Below are 14,685 nucleotides of genomic sequence, written 5' to 3' on the forward strand. Positions count from 1 at the left end.
AAGGGGAAGTGTATTTAGTATAAAATAATAACATCTTCAAAATAAGTCCATTTTATGACTATTAGTAAAGCTACGCTGATGTTATTCTCTATAAAAATATCTTTTTCATTTTTAACCAAAGTTTACTTCTTTTATTTATTTTATTATAAAATAAAATATCAACCATAATAAAAAAACATATTAAGAGTATTGTTAGCCCACATAAAAGGAATGAACAGGAAATAAATGCAAGCAATAATAGATACCAAATTTAAAATGGTGATTCTTGGCAGGGAAGTAAGTTGATATAATTGGAAAAAAGTACACAGGGTCTTCAATTATTTAGACAAAAATGTTATTTCTTAAGTGAGTTCTCTTTGTAATACTGCATTTTGTATGTATCCTAATATTGCATAAACTTGTAAACACACACACAGAGTCAGCAAAGCATGTGAAATTTAGAGTAGCTCTGATGTTTCCACATTCCTATGGTTCACAAGGAACAAAACCAGACTTAGTATTTAAGGACTGTGTAGCTTAATATCTCTTGCATGAGCAGGGGAGGTGCTGTTTGAAGGCAGTAGTAATATTGCCAAAACCTAAGAGGTCACACCACTCTGTATGGGACAGTTTGGACCACTGGAGAAAGATGGGCTCTCAGTCACCCTGGAGGTGAAACAGGGAAGTCTGAGTTGCTTTTTCTCTCATGCTTTACTCTGTTGGACTTGGATTTCAGAATAGATGAATGCCCTAGGTGGTGAGTGCAACATGTCATCTTCTATGGTAAACCAACCCAGGAACTACAAATGAGGGAATTACTTTATGCCATTCCCTTTTTTTTTTTTTTTTTTTTTTAACTTTATGGCAGGAATAATCTCTGTAAACATGTGAGATCCATTACCTAGTTTTATGTTACAATTTGGACTTGTTTCTTTTTATTACCTAAAAGCCTATAATAAGGAATTGTTTATTCTCTCACACCCTATGCCTAAAGGTGGGATTGGAGCCAAATCTTAGCATCCCTATATTATTTGAAGACCGTTATGTCTCCATCTTGTCTAAATAAAATGGCTAATACGAACCCATTTACAAGAATTAACACAAATAACTATTTAATAATTGTATTCCTTGAAAGTTGTGGATAAAGGAGACATTTGTGAATGTAAGAATTTTTTAAAATACACTGCACATTTATTATTTAATAAATCAAGGAAGAGATATCACTATTTGTAAGGTAAATAATCATATCTTTATCTTGTCTGCAAAATTTGTTTATTTATTTATTTATTTTATTATTTATTTATTTTTCGAGACAGAGTCTTGGTCTGTCGCCCAGGCTGGAGTGCAGTGGCACAATCTCAGCTCACTGCAAGCGTCGCCTCCCGGGTTCACGCCATTCTCCTGCCTCAGCCTCCCGAGTAGCTGGGACTACAGGCACCCACAACCATGCCCAGCTAATTTTTTGTATTTTTAGTAAAGACAGGGTTTTACTATGTTAGCCAGGATGGTCTGGATCTCCTGACCTCATGATCCGCCTACCTTGTCCTCCTGAAGTGCTGGGATTGTAGGTGTGAGCCACCACGCCCTGCTCTGTATATATTTATTTTTAAAATGCTTTACAACTATGTTGGTGATGTTGACTCCAATTTTTGTGGGCAAGTTGCCAGAACTTGTCAGTGGAGCTTCCTAAGGTAGCAAGCAATTGTAGTCAATTGTGTTAATACAAAAGCTTAACCAGTCATGCCAGCAATCTGCTTTTACTGTGCATTATCCGGTCAGAAAATCCATACTTTGTATGTAGACTGAACAATTGACAGTTTGCTATTTTATTCTACCAAGTGGGTATAGACCCAAGTAGTGAGGATAGTAATTGTTTTCTGTTTAAAAACTAGAATCCCAGAAGCAGCAAGTAAAATGGTGAAGAGACCACAATATAGCCCAGACCATCTGACAATTTCACTTGACCTCAGCCAAGAGGCCGACAAGCAATTAACTGACCATTTCATATCATTGCAATATGGATTATTCTCTCACCAAATAGATCTGGTGATCATATGCATGTGTTGTTCAACTGTCAAAAGAATTATATTTATTTTTAATGCATTCATTTTCTAATTAAAGTTTAGAAAAAAGCTTCTCTAAATGCTCATATTTTATGATGTAGGGTATTAGGCTGTGCTAATGAACTTGGAGTTAATCACATTTCTTAAAGTACAGAACTGACTTAATAAAGTTTTTCTCTCTACCAGCATTGTTACGAGAAAAATCATTTTATTTTCATTCTTAAAAGGACTTCATGCATGAGATTGCCACTCCGCAGAGTATTTATCAAACATGGACAAGCTTACATGTAATCACCGTGTTGAAAGGTAAGTTAAAGTAGCATATAACCTATACATAAGAAGCAAAATAAATATTCCAACTGTAACCTTACAGAAATGTCCCACTATATAGGGCAAAGGGTCTTCAACTGGAGTTTTTGCCCTTGATGGCTACCCCTCTGCAAAGTGTCTAAAAAGATAGCATCTTCCAGTTAAAATTGTGGTACAGTTTGTTGGTATTTTGAAAGTAATAAATTACACATAACTAACATTTTAAAGAAGTTTTATCCTTCTTAAGCAGTTTTTGATCATGCCCATCTTATTCATTTGAGTAATTACCTATACACTGCAAGCATGAACATTCTTGTGATCAAAAATCCTTCAAAACTACCTCCTTATTGCAATTATTTACAGAGAGTTACTGGAAACTGGAACTAGAGAATGATAAAGTTAGGAAAATGTGGTGGTGTACAGATCTACATGTAATAATATGATCAATTTTCATAGTTAACATAGTGTATCTTGTTAGCTTATAAATGTTAAAAAATATTCATTTTCTATTAACCAGATTCTTGGGCAAAAAGTTAAATTGTAGAAATGTCATACACATTCAAAACTTTCCTTTTTTACTTAAGTCCCCTATTTACTCATGTCTCCTCTTTTGTTATATCCATGGTTAAAAACACAGACTTTGGCTGGGAATGGTGGTTCATGCCTGTAATCCTTTGGGAGGCCAAGGCGCGTGGATCACAAGGTCAGAGGTTGGAGACCAGCCTGACCAACATGGTGAAACCCCTTCTCTACTAAAAATACAAAAATTAGCCTGGCGTGGTGGTGTGTGCCTGTAATCCCAGCTACCCAGGATGCTGAGGCAGGAGAATCATTTGAACCTGGGAGGTGGAGGTTGTAGTAAGCCAAGATCGCACCACTGCGATCTTGCACCCTGGGTGACAGAGCGAGACTCCATCTCAAAAAAACAAACAAACAAAAAACAAAACAAAACAAAAAAAACCACAGACTCTGAGTCAGGCAGACAGACCTGGGTTCCAATTCAACTCTTTCTGATCTAGTTTCTTTACCATTCTGATCCTCTAAGTCTCTAAGTCTTCATCTGTAGAACATTAATAATAATGCCAACATCATAGGGTTATTGTGAGAAATTCCTGCCTTAATACATCTGAAATGCCTAACTCAGATCCTGCCAGGTAGAACACAGTAACAAGGGGATCTCCAAATCATCCTTTAGGAAGGAAGACCCCCACCTTTAGGAAGACCACGGTGGCAGGCGCAGTCACTGTAGAGGAAGTTGGCAGCAAGGACAGTAGCATCACTTCCACCCCTCCTACCACACCAGATGCTTTTTTCCCCTACCAAAAAGTGTTCACAAGAAAAATTTCTGATGTAATTCTGAGGGTATACACAATGTACGGACTCAGGAGTAATTTTTGTTCTTAGAGATATTTATATTTGAATGAGTGGAAACCAAAAGAATGATGTGAAATTTAAAATGACATGAAAAAAATAAAACCCTAATACAGAATTTCAGGCATCAATGAAAGAGATAGCCAAGGTACCCTGTAAATTCATGCTCTAATAGTTCTAATTGTTTGCCTATTGTGGCTATCTTGGTTAGGAATTATTTCATTACAAAGAGCAGAAAACTACACATGTGATATGAAGAAAAATCAAAGGTAAGGGATTTATTAGGAGGAATCAGTGGTATCTCATACAAACCACGGGCAGGACACATTTCTCTACTCACGTCGGTTTAATCTTTTCTTTATGGAATCTGTTCTCAGTTTTTCTTGGCAAATGGGCCAAACATGATCATCCCTGTCCTGGAGTATTTTAAGAGACTCTGAGAGAGTCATTTTTGGGAGTTTGTACCTCTGTCCTTCCATCTGCCACCTTGTAACAAAGCTTTCTGCCTTAGGTTACCAACTATCTGCTGCAGTAGTTGAAACCCATCTGCCTTAAATGTAAGACAGGCAATCTAAAATGAGTCTAAATATTACATCCATTTTTGGCATACACTATAATCTGCCTGGGAAATAAGAAGCCAAAAGATTTTATTTCTCTTAAGCTAGTCTCCTCTTTTTACACACTTGGTTTAGGGGCATGAGGAGTGGTGTTAACTTTTTGTTTTACTTATACGACATAGATGTGTTCTCTGTAAAAATACCTTTATCTGTATTTGTATCTACATCTGAGTCTACACCTGTATCTGTATCTATATCTGGATCTATGTCTATCTATCTGTAGATCTGATACAGGAATTTTTGCCCCTTAGTTCAGCTAAATCCGGGTTCTTGTCTCACAACCAGGAAAAATTAGGCATGTGGACACATTGACAGGTGAGGAGTGTGGAATTTATTAAGCAAAAGGAAAGCTGTCAGCAAAGAGAGGGGTCCTGGACACAGGTTTCCACCTCACAAATTGAATACCAGGCTACCACACACAAGCTGAAGAAGCTAGGCTCTTCCCCTGCATAAGGAGCAAATTTTTGGTGGCTCTACCCTGTCTTTCCAATGTGCCTGCAGGGCCTTCGTCTGAGCCACTGTACACTGCGTGTGTTAAGGGATGAAATTTTTCACCATGGGCATGTTTAGGCAAAACCCTGGTACACACTGACCTGGGTAGGTCAGAGGTTCTCCAGAGACCCTCCCTTATCTCCCTAGGCATTTGTCTGTCTCTTGCCACTATCTTATCTACATATTTTAGTTCCAGCTCTGGGGCTAGAAAATTAATCTTTAATCAAAGAGCATACTTGCTTTCTGTTGTTTCTCAATGCTCAGGGAGACTGAATGACAATTTGGGTCTGAATGACAATTCACCAGTGCGGCTTATGGGCCCATGCTGGTTCAGGGGTTATTCTCTATTCTAATTAACCAGGGACAATTAGCAGGGGCAGTGGGACTTAGACTTCTTAAGCACAGAAAGTGAGGGGAGAAGACTGCAAAAGAAATTTACAGGCGTATTCTCCAAACAACAATAATCCCACCACCTAAGGCATCAGGATTGCATTTTCAGTATGCATTACTTGGGACATTTGTTTAAAATGCAGCTTCCAGTGCCCCATCTTTTAATATGGTTGCTGATGTTGAAAAGACTAACATGACACATTTTTACATGTTGGTAAGGTTCGTACTCTTAAGCTGTGGTAAATAAAAAGATATCTGAAATTAATCTTTTCAGTATAAAGAGGTATTTTTAGTAACATTTTCTGAGTGTTCTTGTGGAACTAACAAAATGAGAGTGGAAATTCCTTTTTTTTTTTTCAAGATGGAGTCTCGCTCTGTTGCCAGACTGGAGTGCAGTGGCGCAACCTTGGCTCACTGCAATCTCTGCCTCCCAGGTTCAAGTGATTCTCCTGCTTTAGCCTCCCGAATAACTGGGACTACAGGTGCATGCCACCACTACCAGCTAATTTTTGTATTTTTAGTAGAGACGGAGTTTCACCATGTTGGCCAGGATGCTCTTGATCTCTTGACCTCATGATCCACCTGCCTCAGCCTCCCAAAGTGCTGGGATTGGAAATTCTTTAAAAAAATGATACATGAGGTTACACATTTGATTAAAGTGAATCATATAAGAAGTAACCCAAAGCTTAGTTACAGGGTTATTAGGCTTTTATTATTCCTGGTAAATATTATTTAAAATTTAAACCATCTTTCATAAGATATTGTCTTGAAACTCCGAGTTTCCCTTATTGTAACCTAAAAGCAATAATGAATTATATCTAGCTATGGACAATAACCCAAGTAAGTCTTTCTGCGGGTACTTTTCAGTGTCATTCTGGTATGATAACTTGAAAATAGTACTTGAAAAACATTACCTGCTTGTTATGAAAGATCCAAAAAAAAAAAAAGAATTGCTAGCTCTATTTATTTCTGGATAAGAAATATAGTTATAAAATTAATTATGACCATCACCTACATAAAGAACTAAAGGGATTCAGTAAAGTCAGTGCTAAAGTTACACATTCATTTGGCAAGATTAAACAATGAAAGATAATCTCACTTTCCAATGTATCAATAAGTTGCCTAAGATCATGCAGCTAAAACATGGTACAGCCAGAACACAAACCCAGGCCATCTGCTTCCAAAGCCCATTAACTCTTCAGCCCACTAGGCTTTTTCATGCATTTTTTTTTCCCCTCCAAATCATTTAAGATCTCTTTCTTAGAAACTACGAGGATCCATTTACAACATTACTAATTATTAAACAAATTTGGATAAATCTACAGTCAAATCATTTATCCCCTGAAACATGACTATACTTAGTGGGCCTTTGCCAACTTGTTTCTCTAAGCCTCAGTCTCATCAACTGAAAATGATGAAAATAATGGGCTCTATCTCGTCAACATTCTTATAAGGATCAAATGCGTGATATATGTGAAGTGCTTTGCACAGAGGCTGGCAGGTGAGAACCACTCAGTAAATTTTAGCTACTACTTGTATACTTGCAGAAGATAGACATACTCAGTTAGCAATAAGGTGTTTAAGGTGTGCTCTATTACTGTGTGTGTTTTCATTTCTAGATGAATAACAGATTTATTTATTTATTTATTTATTTATTTATTGAGACAGAGTCTCACTCTGTCACCCAGGCTGGAGTGCAGTGGCACGATCTCAGTTCATTGCAAGTTCCGCCTCCTGGGTTCTCGCCATTCTCCTGTCTCAGCCTCCTGAGTAGCTGGGACTACAGATGCCCGTCACCTCGCCCGGCTAATTTTTGTGTGTATGTATTTTTAGTAGAGATGGGGTTTCACCGTGTTAGCGAGGATGGTCTTAATCTACTGACCTCGTGATCCACCCGCCTCGGCCTCCCAAAGTGCTGGGATTACAGGTGTGAGCCACGGCGCCCAGCTGATGAATAACAGATTTATTTAAAAACACCTTGTGATGTCATAGAAACTTCGGATGTAGTTATGATTAACACTATTATTTCCCCTAATAAATTTTTCTTATAGCTGTTCCTTTTCCAAAGATAACTAGGTAAACTAATAGGGAGACAGATGATGATAATGAAGATAGGTAGATAGATAGATATAGACAGATCATAGATACAGATGAAATAACACAAAAAAATATATAAAAATGAATGCATACAGTACAATTTATAGTCATGCAACTTTTAGTGGAATGTCTTATGTTTTTCTAGTTGTTTGCACACATATTTTTTTGAATGACAACTTGAGTCCTTTTCTAGTTAAAGGAGTATGCATTTCCCTTCTTAAAAGGAGTGTACATTGTTTCTCTTCTTAAAAAATACATTTAGTATATTTATATATGCAGTCCTGCAACCTTTACCAGACCTACTTTAAATTTATTCTGTGACTGGATCCTGGACCTTTCTTCCAGCTGAATAACCTGGAGAAATTTCTGCTTTCTGGAGGGAAGCCACTGCTTGGGATATAAAATGTTTAAATGCTCTTACACCTCTCTCAATTTTTAGAGTTACTGGCTATGTAACACTTATTTCTCCCTGTTTCTGTGTGCTGTCTTCCTCTCCCCACACATCTTCTTTGAAGGATTCCTGGACTGCAACTCCTCCCCCATCCTCTTCTCCAACATTCTGAGGTGCTTTCCCTATTGTTTCCACTGCCAGCCAGCAGATTTTCCACTTGGAGAAAGGAGACGAGAAAAACTGAATCGTGGTCTAGCCAGCTTGCCTTCCCTAACTAGTTCTTTGTGTCTGATAGAAGGGAAACTTCTGTCTGCTACAGCATATTATTTTGGAATTGTGCTGTAAACATCCTCCTCCAAACTACACCATACAGAAACACAAATAGTGTTAACTCCAGTCTGTGTCCCTTGGTACCTGGGCTGCTTCTTGGCATCACAGGTTGAGTTGACAGTGGCTTCCGTTAGTGGGGCTGAAATACGTGGCGAAGAGTTGTCATGAGGACCATGTGTTTGTGGAGAGGGCTGTGTCTGCCTGGGAGTCATAAATGGGACATGTAAGCTCTAAAGTTTCCTAAGAAGTGTTAATATTTAAGAGTAAATCCAGGAATTTGTAAATCAGCGGTTTTACTTTGAACAGAGCTCCAGCCAGTTGTGACATCGTTGAGTAAATTGGCAGCCTGTTTGCTGTTGTTTCCTCTTTTTGAAATTTAACCTCTTGGAAAAACAGCAGCCTGGGCTGTTATATGTCTCAACACAGACCACCAGAATAGACCGCTTAAAATTGTTTTTTGATCTGCAGTACCAGTTCCCCTCTAGCAACTTTCTTTTTCTTCTTTTAAATCATTTTGACAGGACATCTTTGCTGGGTGCAATTTCTGTGTCCTTCGAGAAGCTGGGGGCAGAGCATTTAGGATGGAACATTCACTCTTAGGCATTTCCTTGAACTCACATTGTAAAGAAAGAAAGTTCTTCACATTTTCATGCCATGAATGGACACCTTCTTAAAGCCAGTTCCATGATGTTTAATTCTATACTTTTCAAATGTCAGACTTTTTAATGTTGTTTTTTGAGCACTTGAAGACTTAGAATTAGCTGGGTTTGAATGATTAACAATGATAGAGGTAATTATTATAATAATTCAAGCCATTGTTATAAATAATATGTGTTTAATATATCACAGCTTTATCACTTTTACATTAGAAACAAAAGCTTACCAATGGTTTCAAAAAGAAAAAAAAAAGCTATATCATTTTTACATTATAAAAAAGCTTACCATTTGCTTCAAAAGAAAAGTTCATAGGGAAGAAGTAGGCTTTGCAAAGAGATCAGTTCTAGGATATTCACACCCTGAACAATATGATGACTCATGATATTTCTCTTGGATTAGAATTGGTTCAAATCTTCCTTTACCACAAGCAACACACTATACAACTAGTCAGAACCTACATTTTTGGCTTCCTTTTTTGCCTCAACTGTCAGTTGGTAGAATTCAACAGAAAAGAGATGTTTGAGACACTCAACCACGTTGGTAAAGTAATGTTTTGTTTGGAAATACTACAAACTGCTGCTTCAAAGTGCTTAATGAATGGGTATGTGTGTGTTTCTACATATTTTTAAGGAAACTAGAAGAGAGGAAATACAAACCTACACATGAAAGAGTCATGCCAAATTAAGTGCTCTGTCCTTTTTTATAAAGACATTCCGACAGGAGTTTGCCAAAACCCTATTGCAAATGAACATCACAACTTCTCCTAAACAAACTGAGAAATTCTGTGAATGGATGCCCAGTGTTTGCATGTGAATTGCCAAGAAATCACTGCCCACGGGATAGAAGTAGGAGAAAAAAAAGTATTGAAATGTCTGTATATGAGTGTACCAACATCCTGCAGTTCAGACCATGGCTTCAAAGTCATGATGATCCCTCATTTATAAAGCCTTTAAATAGCAGGCAAACAGTGGCTCAGACAGAGTAGGAATTTCATAATATCTAGTTTCTTGTGGAAAAAGAATGGTTGGTGTCTCTTTTCCAAAAACCTGGAAAAATATATTTTAGCTTATTTTTCTATCTAGAGTTAGTTCAGTTTCACTTGGGGTCTCAGAAGCTAGAAAATTCCAACTATTAGAATAATAATCTTATGGATTTTTATTTTTAAGACTTAATTAAAAAAAATTAGTAAAATATTTTTAAGCAGATTTTCACTGACCATGCTTGTGATAGGCAGCATGCTAACTGCCCTTAATACTACCCAATAAACTTAGTATGTTGGATCCTTATGAGCTAGGTAACTTAGTTCCCATTTTACAGCAACTTAATACATTTTTAAAGAGTTCAGGAAATTTGTCTCAAATTACTTAAGTAGCCAATGGCAGGTCTGGATTTTGAGCAAAATTCTATCTTACTCGAAATCCCGTGCTGCTCTTTATGATTATATTCTAATGAACCCCTTATGTGAATAATAAGGAAAAGCTTAATCTTGCTTGACTCTAAAACACAAATTAAAAATTCTACTTATGACATAATTTTATCCATGGAACCAAATTAGTTATGTATTTGGAAAAAAAAAATTTATACCTTCTATAATCTCTTGTGCTATTGTGGTGGCATAAACACTTCTACTATCTTTACCCTTAATCTGATCAGAGGCCTACAAATATCAGGCATAGATGTGCTGCAACCTCCTTTCCCTTGCTCATGTCAGGCATCACTAGTAGAAAACAGCACGTTTTACAGAGAATAGCCTCAGCCTCATACTTCTCATCACAGTGCTCCAAATCAGCATTACCAGTAATCTGGGTTTGCACAATCCTCAAACACATATTTGCCATTAAAGATTCATCTCATTCTGCACACTGTTATCAGAAGAATTCCCTCAAAGTATTGCTTTCATAATTTCACTGTTCTGATCAAAATTAGTCAATGGCTCAATACTGCCTACTACTTATAATCAGGTCCCTAAGCTCTTCCCAGGTCTTTCCAAAAGCTTCTTCTGGGCCTTTTCTTTACTCTTATGAATGGACTTTTACCTCTCCTGCTCTGAAGTTTGCATTGTCTTGCCATTTGTGTGTTTATTCTTAATTAAGAATGTTGCTTTGGGCCGGGCTTGGTGGCTCACGCCTGTAATCCCAGCACTTTGGGAGGCCAAGGCGGGTGGATCACCTGAGGTCAGGAATTCAAGACCAGTCTGGCCAACATGGTGAAACCCCATCTCTACCAAAAATACAAAAATTAGCCAGGGATGGTGGCATGCGCCTGTAATCCCAGCTACTTGGGAGTCTGAAGCAGGACAATCACTTGAACCTGTGAGGCAGAGGTTGCAATGAGCTGAGATCATGACACTGTACTCCAGCCTGGGCAACAAGAGTGAGATTCCATCTCAAAAAAAAAAAAAAAAAAAAAAAAAAAAAATGTTGCTTTGTTCTTCTGTGGTGAGAAAATCACACCAATCATTTTACAGTCAAATTCCCAACTATTAAACAAAACTGATTTCATCTTTTCCCAAATCCTCAATATAGTAGAAGTTCTCTAATTTGATGAAAGCAAGACTAGTAGTTGATTTGCCAATCAACTACAACAGCAGCAAAAAAAAAAAAAAAAAAAAGAGAAAAAAAAATGATCAGAGAAGGAATCCTAACAATGATACATATGCTTTATAAATACTCTGATTTAAAATGTTTAAAACTACACATGTGTTATTTCATTAAGCTGTTGATTCAGGGGCATATTTTCCTGCAATTAAGAGTCTGCTAATAACAATCCTACAGCATCTTTCTTGCATACAATTCATCCATAATGCATCCTCCATGATTCCCAGTCTTGGTTTATTTAAAATAGAGCGAGAACCTTCCAAGTATTTTGAGTGTGAAGTCTTCCTATACACTTTTCTGATTTCTGCCCCAAATTTTAAAAAAGTTTTCTTGCAATATTCAATTCATTAGTAATTGTTCTTAGCCATTCATATTTAAAAGTCTTCATAATGCAATCAATTTAGTTTTCATACAAAAAATCTCATGCCTCACTTTCTGTACGATATTTCATTGATTTATGTTACATGATTTTAATAACAAGTGCCACTGGCAGTTTGGAATGAACACACTTAGGCTGCACACTGTTCAAGTGGCCCTAGCAGAGGGGTGCATGCTAGCTCTGAGCAGACAGTATGCTATGACAAAGGTCAGCGTGTTTGATGGGGTGAATGAAGATCTGAATGTCTTCCAGAGTATTGGTTAAGTGGATAGTGAAGAGAGATTATTCTCATTTATATTTGTAGTCTATATCATTACTCGACTTTGATTATACACTGCTTTTCGGGCGATAATTATCTTTCTCATCTAAACTGCTATAGTTGACTCCAGGGACATTGTTTACAATTCCTTTAGGGTCTTCCTCATAGCAAAGCAGGGTCTTCCTCATAGCAAAGCACAGCGATATTTTACATAATATTTATGTATTTATATATACAGTATTCATTAAATTTTCTTTGCTCCTTACATTCAAATAGCAAGGTAGAAGTAAAGAGGCTTTTTAGAGCTACCCAGAAGAGAAACACTCTGAAGGTTCACAACTTGAAACAATATACAATAATTTGGACTGAGACAATCAGACCATAGAAACTTTTAGGAAACTAAGGGTATGGTTCCTGCATTCAAAATTTGGATACATTATGGATATGATATGGTGTCCAAAGCACAAAATGAATTAGTGGCAACTGGGGTAACTGTTTAAGTAAATAAATAAATAAGATTTTTTTCTCTGCTAAAATGTGACTTAAAATAACATTCTAGGAGTTAAAAATTGAAATAATATTAAATCATAATTGAATTGAAATATTCTAGAAGTTAAAAAATTCTTTAAAACCTTTTCTAAATTGTCTAGTTATTGACAAGTCACTCTATCATTTTCAACTTAACAAGAGAGAAATGGAAAGGCTGGGAGATTTGTCCAAGGTCACAGATCAAGTGATCTAAACATAGACAACCAACCACAGGGTACCCAAAATGTTCTTGCTCAAAAGACTTAATAGCTTTTACCAAAAATAACTACTCCAGTCAAAGAGAAAAGGATAATTGCTACTTCCACAGACAACATAAGAAACCGACATCATTTCAGCCCAGAAAGAAACATTAAATGACCACCCACACACCCCATCACATATTTATCTCCTCCAGCTGCAAGACCCTCTTCTCTTTGGCTTCTCATTGACCTAGAAAGAAGAACTAATGAATAAATAAAGTCTAAAACAGATGCAAAGGCAGTCTGCATAAAAAGTACACTGCTGTGGGTTAGCAAAAATGTAATCTCTGGGTCAGCTCTTTCTTGCTCACTGCTGCTTTAGTCAAGAAGTCCAGCCAGCTCTTTGCAGAGACTGTGGTGATGCCACATCTGCCAATGCAAATATCTGGCTGTGCAGGACAGGAAACCTTAGCCAGGCCTCAAAAAGTCCTCAGCTTAGGCAACAGACAACCTTTGGCTAGCACTAACTTAACTCCTTTTTTTTTTTTGTCTGGACAACGAGTGGTTCCTGAGGCAGTCATGATTGACCAGATGTGTAGTTGTGTCTGATGCCCACACTTAAAAGAGCGCTCTGGCATGAGTGCTTGAGATTCATTCATTGTAGATGCATTTCTTTAAAACAGAGGTCAAGGGCCAGGCACAGTGGCTCACGCCTGTAATCTCAGCACTTTGGGAGGCCGAGGCAGGTGGATCACGAGGTCAGGAGATCAAGACCATCCTGGCTAACACAGTGAAACCCTATCTCTACTAAAAATACAAAAAATTAGCCAGGTATGGTGGTACATGCCTGTAGTCCCAGCTACTTGGGAGGCTAAGGCAGGAGAATCGCTTGAACTTGGGAGGTGGAGGTTGCAGTGAGCCAAGATCGTGCCACCGCACTCCAGCCTGGGTGACAGAGCGAGATTTCGTCTCAAAAAACAAAAAAAACACAGCAAAACAAAAAAACCAGAGGTCAAACTGGTGACTCACAGTCCTATTTAGCCTTTAGATGGACTTCGTGTGCCTTTATGGCTGTCTACTTATTCATTTTTAAAATATGTTTAATTGCATTTAGATGGGCAGTTGTCAATTTCTGTGGTGTAAATACTCTAGATTTTGGGAGAGGTGCAGTATTTCTATCATACAGATGTGATAGAAATAAACTCAAATGCATATATAGTAGTCACATATAGTAACATAATTAGTGATGTGTTTTAAGCATTACTTTTTAAAAATAAATGTAATTTCATTGTAAGTTTGTATAATTTAAATTTTCATAATGGTCACGTTTAATAATCAGCTCTCAAAATTCCTGCAAATGTAACACTTGACTCTTGTGAGTCAAGATAAGCCCACTGCTTCACGTGCTTGGATAACATATCATGATGATAGCAGCCGTAGCATACGGTGGTTCAGGCTCTGGAGGCTGAATTTAAATCCCATAGCTATGTGAGCTTGTACAAACTACTCAACTTCACAGAACCTTGAGTTTCTCAGATGGAAAAATAAGTTAATGTTTATTTTGTGAGTTTACAGTGAGGAATAAATAAAATAGTATATGTGAACGGCTTAGCACTAGATTTGGCACATAATAATCACTCAGTGAAAAATGAACATGTATTTATTTTAACTCAAGGCAGAAATTACTTCATCTGATTCGTTTTGCTACTACCGCAAAGACCTAACTGCAGCACCTCAAAGAAATGAGAAATTTCATGAGTAGAGGAAGGAAAGGAACCAGGGAGATCAGAAAAGACCAGGATGAAAGGTAAGATGAAGGCACTGAGAAAGAATGAGAATAAAATAGGATCAAAGATACAGAAATAGGATAAGAGAGTAAAAAAATGCTGTTGCTTTTCCTAGTGCAAACCATGTCTATCCTATCCATTAGACATTCATTCTCAATTTCTCACAAAGGTTGTATAATCTCTGCACAAATTACTAAAATCATTTCTTGAAAGAACAGTACCAAATACCAAACATTCCC

Source organism: Chlorocebus sabaeus, chromosome 10 (genome assembly GCF_047675955.1).
Source record: "Chlorocebus sabaeus isolate Y175 chromosome 10, mChlSab1.0.hap1, whole genome shotgun sequence".
Classification (NCBI taxonomy): Eukaryota; Metazoa; Chordata; class Mammalia; order Primates; family Cercopithecidae; genus Chlorocebus; species Chlorocebus sabaeus.